Below are 22929 nucleotides of genomic sequence, written 5' to 3'. Positions count from 1 at the left end.
CCCTGGATCCGGCTGTTTTGGCTAACTATCGTCCAGTCTCCAACCTTCGCTTTATTGCGAAGGTTGTTGAGAGTGTGGTGGCGCGACAGCTTCCACAGTACCTGGATGAAGCTGTCTATTTGGATCCGCTCCAGTCCGGTTTCAGACCTGGGTACAGCACGGAAACGGCATTGGTCGCGTTGGTGGATGATCTCTGGAGGGCTCGGGATAGGGGTTACTCCTCTATCCTGGTCCTGTTAGACCTCTCAGCGGCTTTTGATACCATCGACCATGGTATCATGTTGCACCGGCTGGAGGGACTGGGAGTGGGGGGCACCGTTTTGCGGTGGTTCTCCTCCTATCTCTCCGACCGGTCGCAATCCGTGTTGACAGGGGGGCAGCGGTCGACCCCGAGGCACCTTGTTTGTGGGGTACCACAAGGGTCGGTCCTCTCGCCCCTCCTGTTTAACATTTATATGAAGCCGCTGGGTGAGATCATCCGTGGTTTTGGGGTGGAGTTCCATCAGTACGCTGATGATACTCAGCTGTACATCTCCACCCCAGACCATCCCAACGATGCCTTGGAAGTGATGTCCCAGTGCCTGGAGGCCGTGCGGGTCTGGATGGGGAGAAACAGGCTTCGACTCAACCCTTCCAAGACCGAGTGGCTGTGGCTGCCGGCGTCCCGGTATAGCCAGCTGACACCATCGCTGGTTATTGGGGGTGAATCATTGGCCCCCACGGAAAGGGCCCGCAACTTGGGCGTCCTCCTGGATGCACGGCTGTCCTTAGAAGGGCATCTGACGGCCGTGGCCAGGGGGGCTTTTTATCAGGTTCGCCTGATACGCCAGTTGCGCCCCTTTCTGGATCGGGACTCCCTACGCACAGTCACTCAAGCACTCGTCACTTCTCGTCTGGACTATTGTAACGCTCTCTACATGGGGCTCCCCTTGGGGTACACCCGGAGGCTCCAACTGGTGCAGAATGCGGCCGCGCGGGGGATTATGGGAGCGACTGGGCGCTCCCATGTGACTCCTCTCCTGCGCGAGCTGCATTGGCTTCCGGTGGACTTCCGGGTGCGCTTCAAGGTGTTGGTGACCACCTTTAAAGCGCTCCATGGCTTAGGGCCGGGGTACTTACGGGACCGCCTTCTGCCACCAATTGCCTCCCACCGGCCAGTTCGCTCCCACAGAGAGGGCCTCCTCAGGGTGCCGTCAGCTAGACAATGCCGGCTGGCGACCCCCAGGAGGAGAGCCTTCTCTGTGGTGGCACCTACCCTTTGGAACAATCTACCCCCAGAGATACGAGTGATCTCGGACCTCCGGACCTTTCGTCGGGCCCTAAAAACTCATCTCTTTCAGTTAGCCGGTCTCTCTTGATTTTATGATTTTATGGTTGGTTTTAAATTTTGATATGGATTTTAAATTGATAAATTTTAAACTATGGGCCAAAGTTAATTATTTTAAATCTATTTTTAATCGTATTTATGTATAAATGTTTTTATTTTGGCTGTTCACCGCCCTGAGTCCGAAAGGAGAAGGGCGGTATAGAAATTCGAATAATAATAATAATAATAATAATAATAATAATACAGCTGTGGCTTCAATGGACACCACTGAACCCCTCTTCTCTGAACAGACCACGAAGGCTGAGGTCATTCCCTCACCACAAATGTTTATTGATGTGGTCCAGAGACAGTGGGCTTCAGCTGGCCTAGGCCCCAATCCTTCCTCCTGTGACAGGAGATTTTACAATGTGGGCCCAGAGCTCACTAGGGCTCTCCAGATCCCAGCAGTGGATGCTCCTGTGGGTGTTCCGCAATCCTCTTCAGCCATACCTGGCGATCCCGAGGAGTCCTTGAAGGCAGAGGATAAGAGAGCAGAACAGACATGCCAAAGACCACATCAGGCTGCGGCCTGGGCAATCAAAGCATCAACGGCAGCCTCATTTTTCAAGTGGGCATCATTGATTTGGCTTTGCCAGCTGCAGGGGAGGATCCCACCTGGCAACATGAGAATGCACCACGACATTAACAAACCCGTGGCTGCCGCAGAGTTCTCTGCAGATGCCACACTCAACACGGCGAAGTTCGCCTCCAGGGCCATGGGTGGCATCGCGCAGGCTGCTCTGGCTTCGCCAATGGCAGGTAGACACCAGACATAAATGGAGGCTGGCCTCAGCCCTTTTCAGAGGGAATAAGCTCTTTGGCGATTCTCTGGATACCATCTTAGTAGAGTCAAGAGACAAAAGGAAGATCGTGCCATCCTCCTCTAGACAAAGAGAATTCCGCTCTACACCATATTTTCACCGCCCATCTTTTCGGGCGATGGATGCAGGGATGGGGATCCCATGTGCCCAGAGGCCCTACATCCCCAGACAAGAACTGCAGCAGGACTGGTTAGGTAGAAACAGGCAATTTCAGGCCAACTGGCCCTTTTGTGGGGGAGGAAGTTGTTCATTTAGATGCCTAAAGTAACTGCATCACCAACCCTCCCATGGGGGGATATCTGGCTAATTTTGCAAAGCATTGGGAGGATGTTACCACAGATTCCTGGGTCCTAGAGATGGTCCGGTTGGGCCTATCCCTGGAATTCTTTTCCAGACCCCTGAGGTTTTTCATTTGTTGTCCCATTTCAAGGGACAAGTCGAAGAGGGTCCTCATGGAAACAGCTATTTAACTTCTGTTAGATATTCACACAATCCAACCGGTTCCAGAGGACCAACAAGGGATGGGTTCTATTCCATCCTCTTTGTGATTCCAAAGGGCTCGGGGAGTGGGGGGGTAGAGGGCAATTCTGGATCTGAAACGGCTGGATCGCCTTCTAATTCACAGGCGGTTCAAGATGCAGTCACTACAGTCCATCTTGGACGGCGTCAGAGAGGGCGACTTCCTCACTTCCATTGACTTGACAGAAGCCTACCTGCATGTCCTCATTTTACTGGTGCATAGACAATATCTCTGTTTTCATTGTGCTGGTCGACACTTCCAGTATAGGGCACTGCCCTTCGGCCTATCATTGGTGCCCAGAGCATTCACGAAGCTGTTAGCTGTATTAGTGGCACATCTCCAGGCTCTTCCCATGTGTGTCCAGTGTTACCTGGACAACATCCTGATACAGTCCTCCTCTGGCCGCCAGGCGAGAGAGGACTTGAAGATCACTATCCAGGTGCTCCAGGACCACGGGTTTTCCATAAATGTAACTGAGAGCCATTTGTCACCAACAAACCGTTTGCTCCATTTAGGTGCAGTAATAGACACCATAGCATGCAAGGTCTACCTCTTCCAGGAGCGCCAGACGAGTCTAAGGGAATTAGTAAGTCATGTCAGAAGGGAACGTGCAGTACCCCTTGCCCGTCTCTCGCAGTTCCTGGGCAAGATGGTTTCATGTATTTCCATTGTGCCTTGGGCACGCCTCCAAGCCAGGTCTCTTCAGTGTTTCCTCCTGCCTTACCAAAGGAAAGGCAGGAGCAATTCCCCAGCCAAGGTCAGAGTTCTGTTGGAAGTGATCCGCTCCTGAGATTCTTCGCAAGGTTTGCGGTACTTGGGGCGGAGGAGATCAATGCTCTTCGCAGTCCTTGGCCCCAGGAGCTTCTCTACATCTTTCCCCCTCTTCCCCTCATCCCAAAGGTGATCCAGAAGGTGTTGGTGGAAAGGGTGGAGGTGCTGCTCCTTGTACCCCACTGGGCCAGGTGACCATGGTTTGCCGACCTGGTCAACCTGTCGGTGGCCAGACCTTGGAGGATACTGCCAGACAGAATCTCCCTCAGCCAGGGAGCCTTGGTCCACCCAGACCCACAGTGGCTCCAACTGACCACCTGGTGTTTGAGCGGAGATCTCTGAGCCAGGACAGTTACTCCTCCAAGGTGATTGAGATGATACAGACCTCCAGGAGGCCGTCCACTAATCTATTGGCCCAGCCTTCCCGCTTGGATGAGCTTGGCACTGATGAACCCCTGCAGTCCTGAGTGAGCTGTACACTGTACTAAGGCAGCTCAGAGCAAGTAGGAAAGAAAGGAACATCTTAAAATTCTGTCTCATCTGATAGCTTAAAAGCCTTGTCATATCAATGTGAAAAAAATAATCACCCCAAAAAACTTAGCAAAAAAGAAATGCAGAAGCAAGAATGTGTACTTCAGTGGTATCAAAGACCAAAAACAGGGCTGTGAAAGATATCACGCTGCTTTCTTAGGTTGTAGTATGTTAACTGAGGGGAAAAAAAATATTCAGCAACTGAGTAAAACAAAACATTGGAGGCCCAGTCCTTCAAGGAAATCCACATATTCTTATCGGGACAGCCCTGATTTTCAAGGCAGTACTGTAGTTTCATGAAAGGGAGAGGTTTCCTTGTACTTTATGTAATGTAGAGCAGATAAGGTATTAACATAATTTATACTGGATCAGTTTTGTAGGGATCCTGGCTTTATTTTCTGCATTTGTTTTACTTGTAACTTCTAAATTTTTGTATTCCTTCAAACAATAAAAACATTAGAAGCTCCTTTTTCCCCTCCCCTAAAATTCCAGATTAGAGGCTCTGTATTGAATTTTTATTTATTTAAAAGAGGCACGTGGAAACCTCATTTTTCATTGGGGCAAGAGTCAGTGCCTTATACAACATGTTTTGCTGTTTAGCTGGTGGTTTGTTTTCTAGTTGATAGAAATCACTGCATCCCTTTAAAAGAAGGTGACATATAGAGGAAGAGATTGTGGAGAATACAAGGCTTATCAGCTTTGTAGGGGGTATGGACCACATCTTCCTGCTGATTCTTGCTTTGTGATTCTGAGGCAGTGAAGTAAGAACATAACAAACTGAGTTTTTGCTCTGCCACACAGGCATTTCAGCTTGAATTCCTACATTACTGTCAGTGCACCTCATTTCTCCCCCCCCCACCTCCACACACACCTTCTGCTCCACGGCTGCATTGTAGACATACACAGAACTTGCTGCAGGATTTGTGGAGCAGGCTGCTTCTTTCATATTTGAAGGCAATGGATTCTCTCTCTTAACATTGTAAAATGCACCTGCCCCCTCTCCTTTCAAACATTTTGGTGAATTCCAGGGAAGGGAAGGAGACATTTCTCAACTGAATTGCTTCATATGGCTGGCTGCATCTTTCACAGCAAATCTCTCCCTCCCACTCCTCTTTAGACCACAGGAATGTTGTTGTTTGAGTTCCCTCTGGATTGCACCACAGATATTTTTGCTTTAATGTTGCAGCCCTTTTTGCTAGCCAAGATGTATCTGACTAAGCAGCCATAGCTGTGAATAAAAGCTGATAAGGTTGGCTTTTCTTTTAGGCTGCCAGTGCTTTATCTGTGCATCTTTGCTTACTTCAGGGAATTATAGAAGGGCACTTGATAAAAGGAACAAGACAGGTGGCAATGCTTCTAGGCATATATATTAATTAACAATCTGATTACATCTCCAGAACATCTTCTGTCACAGCCTGCAGGCTTCCATTAAACTACTAACCTGACCCAATTTTTGTTTCACCTGTAGCCTGAGACTGGGCGTATTGTATAATATAATGGGCTGAATAGCGGTTCCTGTACATCAGCGGCTCCCAATCTTTTATGTGCCAGGGATCGATTCCACGAAGGACGTTTTTTCCATGGAACGGGTGTGTGGTTTCGCACATTGTCAGATGCCATGCATACTCGGATGGGGCTTTGCTTGCTTGTACAGATTAGTCCTTAGCAGGCTGCAGACTGGTGCCCAGTCTGCGGCCCAGGGATTCGGGCCCTCTGCTGTACATAGTTCATAAGGAATAAAACCCAGTTATTATGAGTAAGCAAACAATTTATTGTTCTGGGAAATTATATCAATTCTTTTGCAAGCAGAACACATTAATGCATTGTAGTTTACTTAAAAAAAAATTTCTTTCTCAGAAAGTGTAATGAAGCCAATAGTAGTTTTTTTTATTTTAAATTTAAATTTTTTTAAAGTATAAACATGTTTTATGACAAGATTAAAACCTTAAAAGAGAAAGATCATCATAATTTAGTTTTAATAGTAATATCATAGATCCCACTTCTTCCCGTATGCATCTTGCTCCCTTCCTCCCCATCTTTTAATTGAAAGTTATTATTATTGCTATTTATTGTTATTGTTTTAATGTTTACTGGCTTTTAATGATTGTAAGCTGCCCAGAGTCACTTCTAGGCAAGATAGGTGGCTCACAAGTGTAATAAATAAAAAATAAATCGTAATTCCAAGGGTTATAAAAATATCTCTGCCATTACCAGAGCAATAATCGAATTTGGTTATTAATAACTCTACTAACAGAGTAAAAGAAACCTACCTTTATTATCATCTAAGGGCCATTCACTGTGGCAGTTGTTCTTAACCTTTTTTGAGGATCTTGTGAAACTGTCAGACTTGTTCTCAGTAAAACGTGTTTAAATGCATAAAACAGCATACATAAATTGCATTGCAAAGGAAATCAATTGTGTTTGAACTGCTAAATAACAAATACATAATATAGTAAGATGTGCTTCTTTATTAATCCATTAATTGAATAACAATACTCTTTTATGGTATAATAATTATATCATAAACAGTTAGTGGAGTTAACAAACTATTAACTTCACTAAACTTTAGTGAAGTTAACAAACATTTTTGGAGTCTAGAGACCATAAATTTCATTGTTGCCATATACATAATTGAAAGAAAAGCTACATTTAATTAGAGGCTACTGAAAATAAAGCTACAATTTTTCCCTGCCAAATTCATATGCCCTTCGGGTTTCTGTACCTCAGGTTAGGAATTCTGTTGTATGATATCCAATAAAATGGCAATATTTGAGAGGGAAAGCTTTTATTTCTGTTATTCTGTTATAAGATAGGTGAGTCTTTCTGTAGCTAATGGGAAAACTCTTGTGGAACAAGCTGAACGAATTTTAAAGCTTGTTGAGTCCCAGTTAACCTTGATGAATGGAAAGATTTAAATGAAATGTTTCATAGTCCCAAGTTGTAGATATTTTTTAAAAAAGCCTAATTCTTTGGCTAGTTCTTTGAATTATGCCAACAATCTTAGAAGTCAGAATAAGAAGGAATTCGTGTTCTCAATAAGCATTGTTGGTGTACAGATTACAATTCCATACTTTTCTTGAACAAAAATACCAAATAGTGGACAATATAACACAAGTGATATAGCTAACCTTATGCCTCCAGAGCTAGATGTTTAGTCCCCAGAAAAGGCAGATAGTGACTGCCATATTAAATTAAACTGATCAAAGATTCATCTGGCCTCAGTAACTCTTGAGTATGCTGGAATAAAGTTAGATTTCAGAGCTCTCTCAGACTACAAACTAGCATATTATGTCTTCCAATAGATGGATTTGTATTTTAAGTCAATACTATCTAGAAAGAACTACTTTCTGTCTTGTCTTGATTAAACTTCAGTTCATTAGTCTACCTCCTGCCCATAATCACCTCCAGACAGCCTGGTTACATGGCAACAAATTAAAGAAAATTGAAAATAAAAAACAAAGAAAAAATTAAACCAATGTAACAGAGATAGTAGCACAGGGTAACAACAACAAAGACTACAGAAGACAAATCAATAAAAAGAGTAGTAGAGAAAGCAGTAGTGCTATGAATAATAAATCAGACCTGATCAAGGTCTATCCAGAAAGCCAAGTTTCTCTTCTCACATAACAAAAGTATATCTTTGAGGGAAATGGTACTCAATAAGGGATTTCTGAGCACTTTGGTGAACAGGAATTTGGAACAAAGCCAACTTGTATTGAATGGACACTATGGAAAGGATGATACAAATAGAATACTTCATAAGTTTTCCAATTCCTGATCCATTTAGGTAAGAACCAGCACTTTGAATTAAATCTGGAATTGATCCCATAGCAAACAACAACAACAACCCAACCCTCACAACACATTTGGACTTAAGTGTTTCAGCCCTCTTGTCCTAACCAATAATGTAGTTGATACCACTTCAGTTTCAATTTTTGCATCAATGAACGTGCAATCATGTATATAGCATTTTTCTCTTCAGTTTTTTTTTCTCAGAATAATACCGTTTCCCCCAAAATAAGACATCCCCTGATAATAAACTCAATTAGGCTTTTGAGCACATGGCAATAAGGCCAAGCGCTTATTTAAGGATTCAAAAAAATATAAGACAGGGTCATGTGAATAAAACAAATTATAGTGAAGAGGTAATATTTGGTCAAGAGTCACTCCCTGACTTGAATCTGGATTTCTCTGATCATAATCCAGCACTTTAATAATTATACATTGCTGGTTGTTTTAAAATAAGAGTGTAACTACATGAATGCTGCTATCAGATTTAAGATGGCAGAATAAAAAAATGAAGCACTTGTTTTACTGTTAAAGTCTTTACATTCATTGAAATACACTTAAGTATCCAAGGACTAGTACTATGATATTGGAAGCAATTATTGGAATTTTTCCAATATATATACTGAATTGTCTTGTGTGTTACTTGTATTATTACATTCAGCTTCCTGGTGTAAGTCCTTCTGTTATTATTTTTATCAGATATGTAATTGAATGCATTTTGAAAAGTGTTGAATCTAGAATCAATTTCAGTTTTTAGCCACTATAGCTTTCTACAATAATACATAAGGTATCATACAAAGCAAGTGTCCACCCAGTGATCCATATAGGGATTATAAATGTTCCATGGTGACCTGATTAGTTTTGAAAATAGGACAATATGGCAAAAAAAGTAAGAAATATTGGCTGAGGAAGCATGTAATGAACAAATTAAAAAGTAGAAAAGAGGTAGACGTAAAACAAAGTGTCTGTTTCCAAGAGAAATAGAAATGTTGGTCTGGATATGTAAAGCATGTTAATTAAGAAACTTTTTTTGAGGGAGGGATTATCATGTGATGTGAATCTAGCCATTGTATTTGCAAAACATGGTTTATTATTTGTATTATGCAAACTACCGTATTTTCCGGCGTATAAGACGACTTTTTAACCCAGGAAAATCATCTCAAAAGTCGGGGGTCGTCTTATACGCCGGGTACCCGAATCTGAGTTGCTGGCGCTGACCGATGACACTTTGGGAGCGCCGGCAACATTGAGGGGAAGCTGTACTCTGAATTAGTTCCAACCTACAAGAGGTGCCAGGCAGTGCGCAGCCCACGAGAAAGGAACGCGTCCCCACTCTACCCCGGAATTCGGGTCACCTTCCTTCCTTTCCCAGCAGTCCACGGTGAAAGCGGCGGCGCGGTCGACCTGGGCCAGCGCCTTGCACACCTGGCTCTGCGTCTCCATTATGAGAAGCTCCATGCGACTTCGCATGTCTCCGCCCCAGTCGCGCAGCTCTCGCAATCCGCTCACCGGAGGAGCCATGAAGTGCTCGCACCGCCTTGCCAGATCTTCCTCGTCCTCCTTTCCCCACGGCTTTTCCCGTTGTAATTGCTGCTGCTGCTGCCGCCGAGGCTGCTCCTTCATCTCCGCCCACCGCACCAGACCCAGCCCGGCCAGCACCGCCGTGGCTCCCGCAGTCCAAGAAGATCGGCACCTGGGCTCGCAGGCGAAGGGTGGGAGTGCGCAGCGATCGACGCTGATCGCAGCCACCCACCATCGCCCCAACGGGAAGAACCGCCCGGCAGCGATTCCAAGGAGCCCGAAGCGAACATCCTGGAGCAGCACGGGCTGGCCCAGAGGCTTAAACCCCGGGAGCCCAGGTGCCGAACCCTGCACAGCAGAAAAGACATGACAGCCGGTGCCCAGTTCCTTCTGCAGCCATCCGGATCAGCGTCCGGGCTCGCAGGCAAAGGGTGGGAGTGCGCAGCGCATTTTCCTGGCTTGGCGCCGATCCGGACGGCTGCAGAACGAACTGGGCACCGGCTGTCATGTCTTTTCTGCTGTGCGGGGTTCGGCACCTATGCTCCCGGGGTTTAAGCCTCCGGGCCAGCCCGTGCTGCTCCAGGATGTTAGCTTCAGGCTCCTTGGAATCGCTGCCGGGTGGTTCTTCCCGTTGGGGCGATGGTGGGTGGCTGCGAGCCTGGAAGAGGTGGTGAAATGCAGAGCAATACCTCGTGGGGAAGGAGTCCGCCGTGGCTCCCGCAGTCCAAGCGACGCCGATCGCTGCCACCCACCATCGCCCCAACGGGAAGAACTGCCCGGCAGCGATTCCAAGGAGCCCGAAGTGAACATCCTGGAGCAGCACGGGCTGGCCCAGAGGCTTAAACCCCGGGAGCCCAGGTGCCGAACCCCGCACAGCAGAAAAGACATGACAGCCGGTGCCCAGTTCGTTCTGCAGCCGTCCGGATCAGCGTCCGGGCTCGCAGGCAAAGGGTGGGAGTGCGCAGCGCATTTTCCTGGCTTGCTTACCTTAGCTCAGTGGTTGGGGGGGTCAAACAACCCTTTCACAGGGGTTTTGATGGTGGTGCAATACAGAAAAACGAGCGCAGCCCTCGCCATCCGGAATGAATGGTGCTGTTGTGGCGGTGGGGGAGGGGGCGGCAGAAGCGGGAAGAAGCGGCGTTTGCGATGGCTGGAAGCTGTGGGAGTGAAGCACAACTTTCATTTGTACGGCAGCAGCATTCCGCCTTGGTATATTTGTGTCAGGAGTGGCGCAAGGCAGCCTTTGTTTCCTGCTGCCTGGGATTCAGAGTGGTAAATGGCGTCTGATCCGGAGAGCTGCTGGATTTTGCTCTCTAATCCGGATGCCAAATCGGCCCCCTGCAAACTCTCGTCTCTCGAGGAGCGCTCCCTGAAGCGGGGCTGGAAACTTTGGTTGGACTGCTTGAGAGAGGAGAGCTTGCAGGGGGGCGATCTGATGTCTGCAATGGAGAGCGGCATCCGGCTTTTTCTCTCCGCTGTAAGAGCGCTGTAAGAGTGGCAGCCCTCATCTCCTAATCCTTGGGACTACAAAATCCAGCTGCTCCCTGGACCAGTCACCATTTACCGCTCCGAGTCCCAAACATTAGGAGATGAGGGCTGCCGTTCTTACAGCGCTCTTACAGCGGAGAGAAAAAACCGGATGCCGCTCTCCATTGCAGACACCAGATCGCCCCCCTGCAAGCTCTCCTCTCAAGCAGTCCAACCAAAGTTTCCAGCCCCGCTTCAGGGAGCGCTCCTCGAGAGACGAGAGTTTGCAGGGGGCCGATTTGGCATCCGGATTAGAGAGCAAAATCCAGCAGCTCTCCGGATCAGACGCTATTTACCGCTCTGAGTCCCAAGCAGCAGGAAACAAAGGCTGCCTTGCGCCGCAAATATAGCAAGGCAGAATCCTGATGCTGCACTTTCAGCAGACAGATGAGGGCTGCCTTGGCCATCGGCTGGCGCAAATATACCAAGGCGAATGCTCATGCCGCACAAGTTCAAGTAGTGCTTCGCTCCCACACTTCTTCCGGCCCTCAGTCTCTCAGGGAGATGCTTGACTTCCTCTCAGCCCCAAGACACTGGCTGGCCCATGAGATGAGAGAGAGAGAGAATGAGAGAGAAAGAGAGAATCAGAATAAGACAGAGAGAGAAAGAGACAAAGAATGAAAGAGAGAGAAAGACAGAATGAAAGAGAATGAGAGAAAGAGACAGAGAGAATCAGAGAGAGAGAGTGAGAGAGAGAGAATGAGAGACAGAGAAAGAGACAGAATCAAAGAGAACCAAAGAATCAGAGAGAGAATGAGAGAGAGGGAGAGAAAATGAAAGAGAATCAGAGTGAGAGAATCAGAATGAGAGGGAGAGAGTGGGGAGAGAGAGAAAGAGGGGGAGAGAGAAAGAGAATGAGAGAGAAAGAGTGGGAGAGAGAGAAAGAGAAAGAGCGGGAGGGAGAAAGAGAAAGGGGGGGAGAGAAAGGGGGACAGAGAGAAAGAGAGAATGAGAGAGAGTGGGGGGGAGAGAAAGAGAGTGGGAGAAAGAGAGAGAGAAAGGGGGGAGAAAGAGAATGAGAGAGAAAGAGTGGGAGAGAGAGAGAAAGAATGAGAAAGAGGGGAGAGAAAGGGAAAGAGTGGGGGAAAGAAAGAATGAGAAAGAGAGGGGGAGAGAAAGAGAATGAGAGAGCGGGAGAGAGAAAGAATGAGAAAGAGTGGGAGAGAAAGAAAGAGAGGGAGAGAGAGAGAAAGCGAAAATGAGAGAGAGAGAAAGAGAGAATGAGAGAGAAAGAGTGGGAGACAGAGAGAGAGAGAGACAGAGAGGATGGAGAGTGCCTGAAGGACCCCATCCCGTACTGGGAGTCCAGGTGCTTCAGCAAGCGGGGCACTGGATTCGTATTAGTGGTCTGCGAAATTTAAAATTATGAAGTTGGTGGTCCCTGAGGTCCAAAAGGTTGGGGACCCCTGGCCTAAGACCATCGGAAAACACATATTTTTGATGGTTTTAGGAATAACTTTATCGTTGGGGGTCACCACAACATGAGGAACTGTATTAAAGGGTCGCGGCATTAGGAAGGTTGAGAACCACTGCCTTAGCTGCTTGCCTTGCTTCGCTTGCCTGAATCCATTCCATCAGCAAGCAACTCCCTGCCTACAACCAAGCAGGCAGGGAGTTGTGGACTTCAACTCCCAGAATTCCTCAGCCAGCAAAACAAAGCTGGCTGAGGAATTGTGGGAGTTGAAGTCTACAAGTCTTAAAGTTGCCAAGGTTGGAGACCCCTGTTCTATTGGGTACGTAAGTTTTTTTCCCCTTTGGGATCTTTAAAAAAAAATAGTTAATTGGGTTTTTTTTAAGTTCTTTTTTAGACCTAGCCATTTAAAGTTTAGGAAGTTTTAAATTTAGCTTTCATATAAAAATAAAATAAAATAAAATAAAATAATATTTGTGCAGCTTTCTGAGATTTAGTGTGTTTCTGTAGTGTTTCACTCTAACTACACAAACACACAAAATCTCACAAAGCTGTATGTGGAATTTTGTGTGTGTAAAGTGTGAAAGTTGGGTTTTGGGGCTTTTTGTGGCTGTGTGAAGTTCCTGCTTGTTGCAGGGGCCATTTTGGGTCTAGCACAGCTACTTTTACATTGTGGATGAGCCAGTTGTGTTGTGTTGTGTTGTGTTGTGTGTGTGTAAAGCGTGAAAGTTGTTTTTTGGGGCTTTTTGGGGCTGTGTGAGGTTCCTGCTTGTTTCAGGGGCCATTTTGGGTCTAGCACAGCTGCTTTTACATTGTGGGTGAGCCAGTTGATGTTTTTTTAATTTTTATTTGGTGTGCGTTGGAAGAGGGATAGTCTTATACGGCGAGTATAGCCCAAACCCTATATTTTAACAGGAAAAGTAGGGGGTCGTCTTATACGCCCAGTCGTCTTATACGCCGGAAAATACGGTAAATCAACTAAGTTGATTTAAACAAATTATCATCTTAGTATGCTGTGTGTATCCAGGAATTGGTATTGTGATACTACTTTATTCATAAGATTTTGTAAAGGTCCAGAAAAATTCTGGAGGTAATACGGTAATGAAGATAAAGAAATACTGGCTACATTATTGCATAATTCTAACCCAGAATTTTTTCAGTAATGACTTAGTTCACAATTATTGTCAGGTATAATTGGTGGCTTCATATAATGATAATGTGCCATCAAGTTGGTATTGACTCTCAACAACCATATAGATTTTATTGAGAATTATTTGTCCCCAACCTGTTCCTTCAAGTCTTCCAGTAGTGCACCCATTATGCTGTTACTTGAAGCCATCATCCTCTCCTCTCCTCTCCTCCCCTCCCCTCCCCTCCCCTCCCCTTTAAGGCCATTTCTCTGTTCCTCTATGGATACCACCTGGGAAACATTGGGCTGAAGATTAGATTGGGAAATTAACATAACATAACATCTCCTAATGGAAATGACCATAAAGTCATTAGGAAGTTATTTATTTATTAGCTTTCTTTACAATTACAACTGCAATTATAAGACCCTAGTTCAGGGGTCGGCAACCTGCGGCTCCAGAGCCACAAGCGGCTCTTTGGGCCCTCTGCCGTGGCTTCCTGTCTCATCACTGGTTTGCCCTGCCCCTCTTATTTCTTTTTTGGACTCCAGCCCGAAGCGGCAGGAAACAAAGTCTGCCTTACACACAAATGTGGTGTGACAGGTACAGGGCAGCTTCGCTCCTGCACTCTCCTCCCCCCTCCTCCTCCTCTTGTAATCCCCTGGCCGGCTGTGGCTGAGCTGGGAGTGTGCACACACGTAAAGAGACCCTCCTTAAGTGAGCTGCTGCCCGCCCCCTGTGTGCCTTTCCTGAGCTTTGGCACTTGCTTGAGGAGCGTCTCCCCACGTGTGTGCACACTCCAGGCTCAGTTAGGGCATCCTGAGAGGAGGAGGGGGAAGAGGGTCGCTGGAGGGTGCAGGAGCGAAGCTGCCTTGTACCTGCCTTGGTGCCACATTTGCACATAAGGCAGCCTTCACTTCCTGTCACTTCAGGCTGGAGTCCAAAAAAGAAATAAGAGGGGAGGGGCCAACCAGTGATGGGACAGGAATGGAAACTCTTCACTTTGAAATGGCAATACAAATCCCCAAGGTAATTACTATTTATGTTGTATAAAAGAGAGAGTAACATATTGCTTTGGCAATATGTAGTACAGTGGTACTACAGCCTGTAGTGCAGTAGACTAAAGCACTGTTATTAACTTCTGCTGCTTGCAATTACTGCAAGTTCAAATCTCACCAGGCTCAAGGTTGACTCAGCCTTCCATCCTTTCAAAGGTAGGTGAAATGAGGACCCAGATTGTGGGGGCAATAAGCTGACTTTGTATAAATATACAAAAGTATGAAGGCTATTGCTTAACGCATTGTAAGCCGCCCTGAATCTCTGGAGAAGGGTGGCATATAAATTAAAGCAAAAATAAAAAATAAAAATTCACATGACTTCCTAATATGCAACTATTACACATCCACATGAACTTTTCAATTGCCTCAACAGAGTTAAAATTACATCCTCGGGAAAGACACATGCATGTTCTCTCTCTCTCCTTCTGCGCTCGGCCGAAGAGCTTCCAGGGGTGGGCGATGACACGGCAAGGCGATGGCCGGAGCATTAGTACAGGAGAGAAGCCGCGTCCTGTTAAGACCCTCCTAAGCGAGAGGCCGCCCACCCCGCGCACGTCTTTGCTGTGCTTTGGTGGTCGCTTGAAGAGGGTCTCACTGTGCTTGCGAACACTCCCGGCTCAGCCATAGCTGGCCAGGGAGTTTTGAGAGAGGGGGAAGAAGAGTACAGTTGCCCGAAGGGAGGGGGTGAGAGAGAGAGACACACACACACACACATATACAGAGAGAGAGAGAGAGAGAGAGAGAGAGAGAGAGAGAGAGAGAGAGAGAGAGAGAGAGGGAGGGAGTGAGAGAGAGATAGAGAGGGAGAAATATAGAGGGAGAGAGGGAGAGTGGGAGAGAGACAGAATAGTTTTGTGGCTGGGTAGGCATGGCTAGGAAGTCATGTGACTGGGTGGGAGTGAGTGACATCAAATTGGCCACGCCCACCCAGGTTTTGTGGCTCCTGGTATGTTTTTTGTCTGTAGGAAACGGGTCAAAGTGGCTCTTTGAGTCTTTAAGATTGCCAACCCCTGCCCTAGTTTGTACACAAAAAGAATATAAAATATTCAAGGTACAATTACAGTACATAGGTTATCTATTGTACAAACAGAAACAATCACCATTAAATCTAAAACTGAAGCAATATCTAAAAATGTCATAGGGTGATATTAAAAGCTCTCTAGAAGAGTGCCATTTGTCTTAACTCAGGGATGTCAAACTGGCGGCCCACGGGCCAGATGTGTCACATGCAGGCCATGCCCACCCCAGCTCCATGAAGGGGAAAAACGTTGCAATATGTCATGTGATGGCAATGTAATGCCACAAGTTTGACAACTGTGTCTTAACTTGTTTCTGGATGTTAGATAAATTTGACTTCCAAAGAAAGAGTGTTCAGTAACATGAGGGTTTCTTGTCTCCTGATCTCAATCCCCCTTATTTCATGGAATCAGCGACTATTTTTCATAGAATTTTCATATCACACTTTGAGAGAAGCAATTTTGTGGGTACCACAATGTCATACAGAATAAAAATGCACTTTAAATTGCTCTCAGAAATCTCATTGCAATCAATGCAAGGGACATAATATAACAAAAATGAGCTCTTGGCCCAGTTAGTAGATGGGCCTCTATGTTTTGTACCAGCTGCAGTTTCAGGCAGTCTTTAAAGCAGTCTTACGCAGACCATATTGCAGTAATCCAGCCAAGTGTTAATTAGATGAGTTTCTCTTGCAATCTAAGTGTTGCAGCATTTGAAACTGGACAGAGGTTCTTCTGGCCACAGCCACTTGCCCATCCAACAATAGCTGTGAGTGTCCACTGGTTGGAGAGTAGTACACAGAAGTAGTGCCTTTCTTTCAAGAGACAGTACTAGAGATGACAAAGAACTTCTATGAACAACCAGCAACTCCATCTTACTCAGTTTCAACTTCAACCTGTTTCTTCCCATCTAGATCCTAACAGCTTCCAGACATCAGGACAAGACTTTGCATCACTTCTGTGATCCGGGTGGCCATGTACAACTGGGAATCATCAATAGATTGATGTTGCTACACTCTGAACTGATGGATGACTTCTCTGAATGGCTTCATGTAGATATAAAAATTAGGAAGGAGAAAACCAAGTTTTGTTGCATTGGATCAGTTTTTCCTTCTCTACAGCCATTGACTAGAACTGTTCATTGAGGAAGGAGTGGAATCATTGGACACAGTGCCTTGCATATGGTCTGAAAGGATACCATAGTTGATGGTATTGAAGACTACTGAGTGATCTGGTAGGACCAGAAGGTTTATCTTTCCCCATTGAGGTTCCAGTAAAGGTCATGGATCAACAAGCCTTAATCCTGACTGAAAGTGACCCATACACCCTCCCCTAAAAGAAAAGGGTTGGAGACAGGGTGATAGCTGTCCCATAAGAGTTAAGTTTATCTAAATTTTAATACTTTTAAAAATACTTCTGCATATGTACCCTGTTTCCCCCCAAATAAGACATCCCCTGATAATAAGCCCAATCGGGCTTTTGAGCGCATGGCAATAAGGCCAAGAGCTTATTTCAGGTTTCAAAAAAAAAAAAAAAAAAGAAAAAAGACAGGGTCTTATTTTTGGGGAAACATGGTATTAATTCACCATCAAATTTTCTTTAATGTTAGTGCCAATTTTGCAAGGCAGCTGCTGGGCATGCGAGGCCATCTTCCCATGGTTTGTGAGGAAACGCCATGTATCATTTGGGGAAGAAAGTATCGTGTGCTCAGAAGCTGCCTTGCACAGGACCAGGCCAGGCATGCTTGGTCAGCTGCGGAAGCAAGAAGATGGTGAAAGTCAACTAGTATAGTAAGGGTTACGGAGTGCAGGGAGGTAAAAGGACAGCCACAACGTAACTTAATTGGTTGTAAGTCCATTCAGTGATGCTGTAACTTTGGTCACTGAACAAATGTAAGTCAAGGACTACCTGTAGACATAACTTGTATGATTTCAAATATCAGAAGTCCATGTACATCCATAGAATGACAGCTTTTTTTAGAGGACAATATCCCTCTCCTCATAAACTAATTGTCTCTCATCATAAACTAATTATCTCTTTTAATTCTTAAGAAAGGTAGGGTCTTTCTTGCCCTACCTACTACAAAATTTTCTTAATTTTCTGCCCCTCCTTTCTTATAAGAAAGTATCCAAGTAACTACTTATTTTAGTAGAATGCAAGTAATGTACCAATTTATTCTAAAGCAAACCATGGTTTAGCACAAAATGTGCTAAGTTTGCTTTTAGCCCAGAGCACTAGCTGAGGTGCCACTAATTTACTCAACTTTGGAAGGATGAATGTATGTCTCATTCAGTTTTCTTTTATGTGCAAATGTAGCTTGCACTCTTAGCATTTTTAAATTTCTTTCTCTATTGCTATTTTAGGAGAAGTTATTTTTCAAGGTCCCTTTCACTGCTCGTCACTTCTTCTACCTGCATTTTTGCCTAATGAAATGCTAGAGAGCAGAGTATTTTCTTGGCTGGTATGAATGTTTGTGTACCCATTAGCTCTGAATCTGCTTAAATTAGCACTTCTATTTTTCAAGGACACATATGCTGGAATGTTTGATAATCTCATTATCTGCTTTTTATTTGGCCTTCTGTTTCTGAATCTTTCACTGGCTATGTTATCATAATATACAGTACTTACCTTGGTTAACTGAATCATAGTTTATTTATTTTTACTATTTTGACCCAGTGTTTTGGATTCACATAAACCAACTACACAGGCTACATCGGGTTTATGGAATATGGTATCAGGACTAATACACGTACCCAAAGGTATTTTCATGCTAGTATGCTTGGGTTATTTCAAACAGTTTGATAAACTGTTAATAAAGTTTTTATGGGAAAAAAGGGTACAATTCTAGATTTTCTTTATCCAAATTATGGCTATTTTGTGATTGTGGTTTTGATTTTTAATCTGGTATCTGTTTTGACCTCTGTTTCCAAATGATCAAGGCCTAAAATTATATGGGCATAGTTAAAAATGTATTATGTGATTCTTCTGATATCTTCAGAGAGGCAAGTTTATTTTTATTCAAAATTCAGCTATGTTTTCATAACTAAAGGCTGAAAAACATATTTGTAAACTATGGGAAGTAAAGTATAATTTTAACATTTATTCACATGATAAATTTATATAGGAATAATCTCAATTTGAAAACTGCATACATTTTTATTTTGGAATTCATCAGGGATACTCTTTTTTATAATAATTTTACTAAACATTACAATTATAAAGATAAAAACTAATACAAACTACCAAATAAAAGAAGAAAAAAATGCAGAAAAGAAGAAAAAAATTGAAAAAAGAAAGAAAAGATATATAAAGAAATGACTTCCCCCTTTACCACAAGTATAAACAATTGTAGTAAGTTATCAACTTCTCTTAAAATATAACTAATGATCTCTTCAGGGATATTCATTCTTTAGGACAACTTACTGCAGTTAACATTTTAAACCATTTAGGCTCTTGCAAAAGGAATTTGGATTGTCTAAAGCAGGGGTCCTCAAACTTTTTAAACGGGGCCAGTTCACGGTCCCTCAGACTGTTGGGGGGGCTGGATCGGCTAGGTGGCCATGGCTGTGGTCATGTGACTGCGTGGGTGTGGCCAATTTAGCAGTCCATTTTGCCAATTTAGCAGTCCATTAAACAATACACACTTTAATTAAACTTTAATTTGTTTTGCTCCTGGGGGTGTTTTATTTGTTTGCATGTTGCTTTTTTGGTTGACTTTTCTTTTTACTAGATCGTTTTTTAAGTTGTTTAGGAGTCTAGTGGTCCACTTCAGAAAACTCAGTTTTGCAGCAATTCTCAGCCACAAGATTGTTTCTGAATCAGGATAAGGGTCTGCCTCACAAATGCCTCTGATTCAATATGTTAAATTTAGAATTTTTATAGTAATATCTGATTCCCATGCTCAAAAATGTTTTTTATGGGCATCGTTGACATCTACAGTTGTCCATGGATGGAAAAATCCAGAATTGGAATTTGCTCCTACAAATTAGCATCAGGCAAGGACCAGAGTGCCATCATAGGAAAATGAAAAAGCTCCAGTATGGGACTGGGAAGACTGGAGAACCTCAGAAGATTGTGGCAGGCAGGATCGGATCGGGCAGACATCGCTCGGAGCGGATCTGACAAGGAAGTCCCAAGGCGGGGGCCCAGCGGCACTGATCTGCCAGCCACCCAGCCCTTCCCGCTCCCTCTCCAGGGGCAGAGACGGCCATCCTCCTTCAGGGGCAGGCAGCATTGCTGGCCACTGCCCCGGAACTGCCAAGTGGGAGAAGGATGAGCAGCCAAGCGGCGACAGAGGGAAGAAGCCGGTGGGGGTGGCTGTTGTTGTGGCTGCTCCCTAGCTTGCTCGTGTCTCACCAGCCCCGCTTCGCCAACAGGCACCTGCCGGCTTCCAGGAGCCTCTTTCAGGCCAGGTCAGGCCAGGAGCTCTGACAATCTGCTGCGAATACTTGCCTGCTTGGAGTGCGCTGGTTGATCCCCGCCCTGAATCCTTGGATGGACGGATGGAGGAAGCCCGAGATAAGCAGTGGAGGCGGAGGGCACTGTTTTCTCCGGAGCTACCTGGGAGGCTCCGTTAGCTGCTGGCGGACACAGAAGAGAACTTTGTGATCTCGGAGAATCCCTCAGCTCCTTCTTTTTTTCCCAAAGTTTGGGAAAAAAAGTGTGGCCAGGAAGGCTTTAGTTTACTTCTAGAGGCAGGCCCGAAAGGCAACTGAGTCTCGCTGTGTCCACCCCAACCTAGGCGGCCCTTCGGCTGAGCGCAGTGAGTCCGGGACGGATTTCCTCCCTCACCGTTGGCCTTACCTTCCAGTTCCAGCCCATGGACCTGCACTCGGCAAAGGGTGGGAGCTGGTGGGTGGGCGGGATGATGTGGGTGGGGCAGTCTCGTCCCATGCAAGTCAGATTAATGGCTTTAGTGGGCCATATCTGGCCCACGGGCTATAGTTACAAACCCCTGGCCTAAAGTCTAAACTGCAATAGGAGTATACTTAAACAAAATATCTTTTCATTTTGAATTTGGCCTGGATACTTCTACAACATTGAAATTATTAACAGCATTGAGATGTTTTGGGAACATTTATTTATTTAGTTACAATATTTATATTATATTTAAGCATGTCTATAGCACTCCTGTGTCTATAGCGTTTTCTGATGGAGAAAATCTGGGACCAATGTGGATAGTATCTATTCTAAAGTAAATTGAAATAGATTTTACAGATTCAGAATTATTTTTCTCTATACTATATGTGATGCGTCTCTGAAGATTCCCTGGAGAATGGAGACTGAAATGTTGCTAGAGAAAGAAGCAATAGTGGAGGATTATAAAAAGAAACTAAAATAATTTTTCAGAAATAATTTAAGTAAAGACACTGATTTAAGAATGGTTCCTCTAGCTGGTAAAATAATGGTTTGGGACGCAGGTAAATTTTCTATTAGAAGTTGTTTTATACAAAATAATAGTGAACTTAAAAAGAAATCAAGAGAAAAACAAGCTGCTTTAAATTAAATAGAGAGAAAAGAAGAACTAATAAATTCTCCAGAGAAAATACACATTTCTCAACAAATTAAGCTTTTACTACAGTAATTATCTATGTTAACAGCAAGAGAAATGGAAATAGAACTGAATTATGCAAATAAATTTTTTTTGAATGTGTAAATAAACTAGGAAAATGGTTAGCATACAAATTATGAAAAGAATAAGAAAAGAAAATGATACTGAAATTATAAGAAAGAGCTATTGTATTAATGGACAGTACGGGCATTAAAAAACATTTCATCAATATTATTTTGATTTGTATAAAGGAAGTAACATCTCTTTAGAGAAAATAGATGAATATCTAAAGAAACACAATTTACCAAGCATTGCAGAGGGACAGTGACATATTATGAATGGATCTATAATAAAAAGGGAAGTTTCTGAAGCTATAAAAAAAGATAAACTAGGAAACGTTCCTGGAACCGATGGATTATCAAGTTGTTATTATAAATATTTTGAGAATCATTATCATCATCATACCAATAAGACGGGTGGTAAAGAAGATGATGATGATGATGATGATGATGATGATGATATAATAATAATACTTCAAACATACAACATGGGTAAATATACTTAGACATGACAAGGTATTGTGCGAATTAGGTGTTCAATAGAATGATGATACTCGTTCTGTTCAGGAAATATTGAATGCTCATGAAATGCTGAATAGAGATTTTGAAATGAGAGTATTATAGTAATAAAGATTAAAAACTAAATTTAGAATTTAAGGCTCCTTGCAGTTGATTTGGTGTTTGTTCTGGAAGATCCTTTAAAGGGAATTGAACTATTAATGGGCTAATTACTATGTTTCGAGAGTAATAAACAAGACAAATATGAAATAGAAGACCAACAGAATTGATAAAGGTAAAATAGTTGGGTACCAAGACAAATAAGAGTCAGTTTCATCTAGTACTTCAGGCACCAGGCTAGAAACCAGGAATCTTTCAGTTCTAGTCCTGTCTCAGGCATGAAAGTTGGATACGTGACTTTGGGCCAGGCACTTTCAGTCTACCATGTCAGGCTCACGTGACAAACCAGTTAGTCAATTTCTTGGTTGATCTAAAATAAGTAGCCCAGACCCCGCATTTGCAGGAAAAGTACTAGGAAGAAAAAGAAAAAAAAATATGACAAGTGTGAATTGTATATTACTTCAAAATTATCATGTTATCATCATTTCATGGAATGAAATTTAAAAAGATACTTTACAATTGGAGAAATTACAATTGTCATTGTTGGGGAGAATTTCAGTGGTAAAAATGAAGTCTTACCAGAATGATGTTTTTGTTTCAAAAAATACCTGTTGTGACAACTGATGCACCATTTAAACAATGGCAAAAGAAAAAAAATGAGCTAAATATAAAGTGCTACAAAATGCAGAGGACTGGGTTTACTTGATTTGACATTGCATTTCAGTTTGCTGTTCGGGTTGGATGAAGGAGTGAGTGCTGCTGAGAAACAGAAGGTTTTTGGAGTTAGAAAAACATGATCTGAGACTTGGTAGCATGAATATTTGTGGTATGACAAAGTTCAAGGTCAATGTGGATTTTAAAAACCATTATGTTAGATTTGACATGTTAAGAATATATAGACGCAAACCCAAGTTGCACTCAAAAATATCTCTGTGGCTCTCACCACAAGGAGCATGTTCTGGATGAGAAATAATAAGCAAGCATAAATTGTTAACTTATTGTGAAATATTAGAATTTTGTCAAAGGGAATGTAAAATAAGGGCCTGGTGGCTCAGAAGACTGATAGCATTGTGATTAACACCAGCTGTCTGCAATTACTGTAAGTTTGAATCTCACCAGGCTCAAGGTTGACTCAGCCGTCCATCCTTTCTAAGGTAGGTAAATTGAGGACCCAGTTTGTGGGGGCAATAACCTGAATTTGTATAAATATACAAAAGTATGAAGGCTATTGCTTAACGCATTG

The 22929-nt window shown here is 43.8% G+C and overlaps 1 protein-coding gene across 6 annotated transcripts in view; it reads left to right on the top strand.

The window, feature by feature from the left end:
• The window catches only part of CHD6 (chromodomain helicase DNA binding protein 6), a 156125-nt gene that overhangs the window by 29327 nt on the left and 103869 nt on the right, over positions 1 to 22929 (top strand). For 3 of the 6 annotated variants that reach the window (XM_060689691.2, XM_034414089.3, XM_034414084.3), the window contains exon 2: positions 16373 to 16835. The exons of 1 other annotated variant lie outside the window; for it this stretch is intronic. The gene's annotated coding sequence lies outside the window, so the exon portion shown is untranslated. The remainder of the gene's footprint in view (positions 1 to 16372; positions 16836 to 22929) is intronic. 2 more of the 6 variants (XM_087889274.1, XM_034414085.3) reach the window with 1 other exon arrangement.

Source organism: Pantherophis guttatus, chromosome 3 (genome assembly GCF_059756535.1).
Source record: "Pantherophis guttatus breed Tessera chromosome 3, ASM5975653v1, whole genome shotgun sequence".
Taxonomy (NCBI): Eukaryota; Metazoa; Chordata; class Lepidosauria; order Squamata; family Colubridae; genus Pantherophis; species Pantherophis guttatus.
This window is presented reverse-complemented; position numbering and strand designations above follow the sequence as displayed.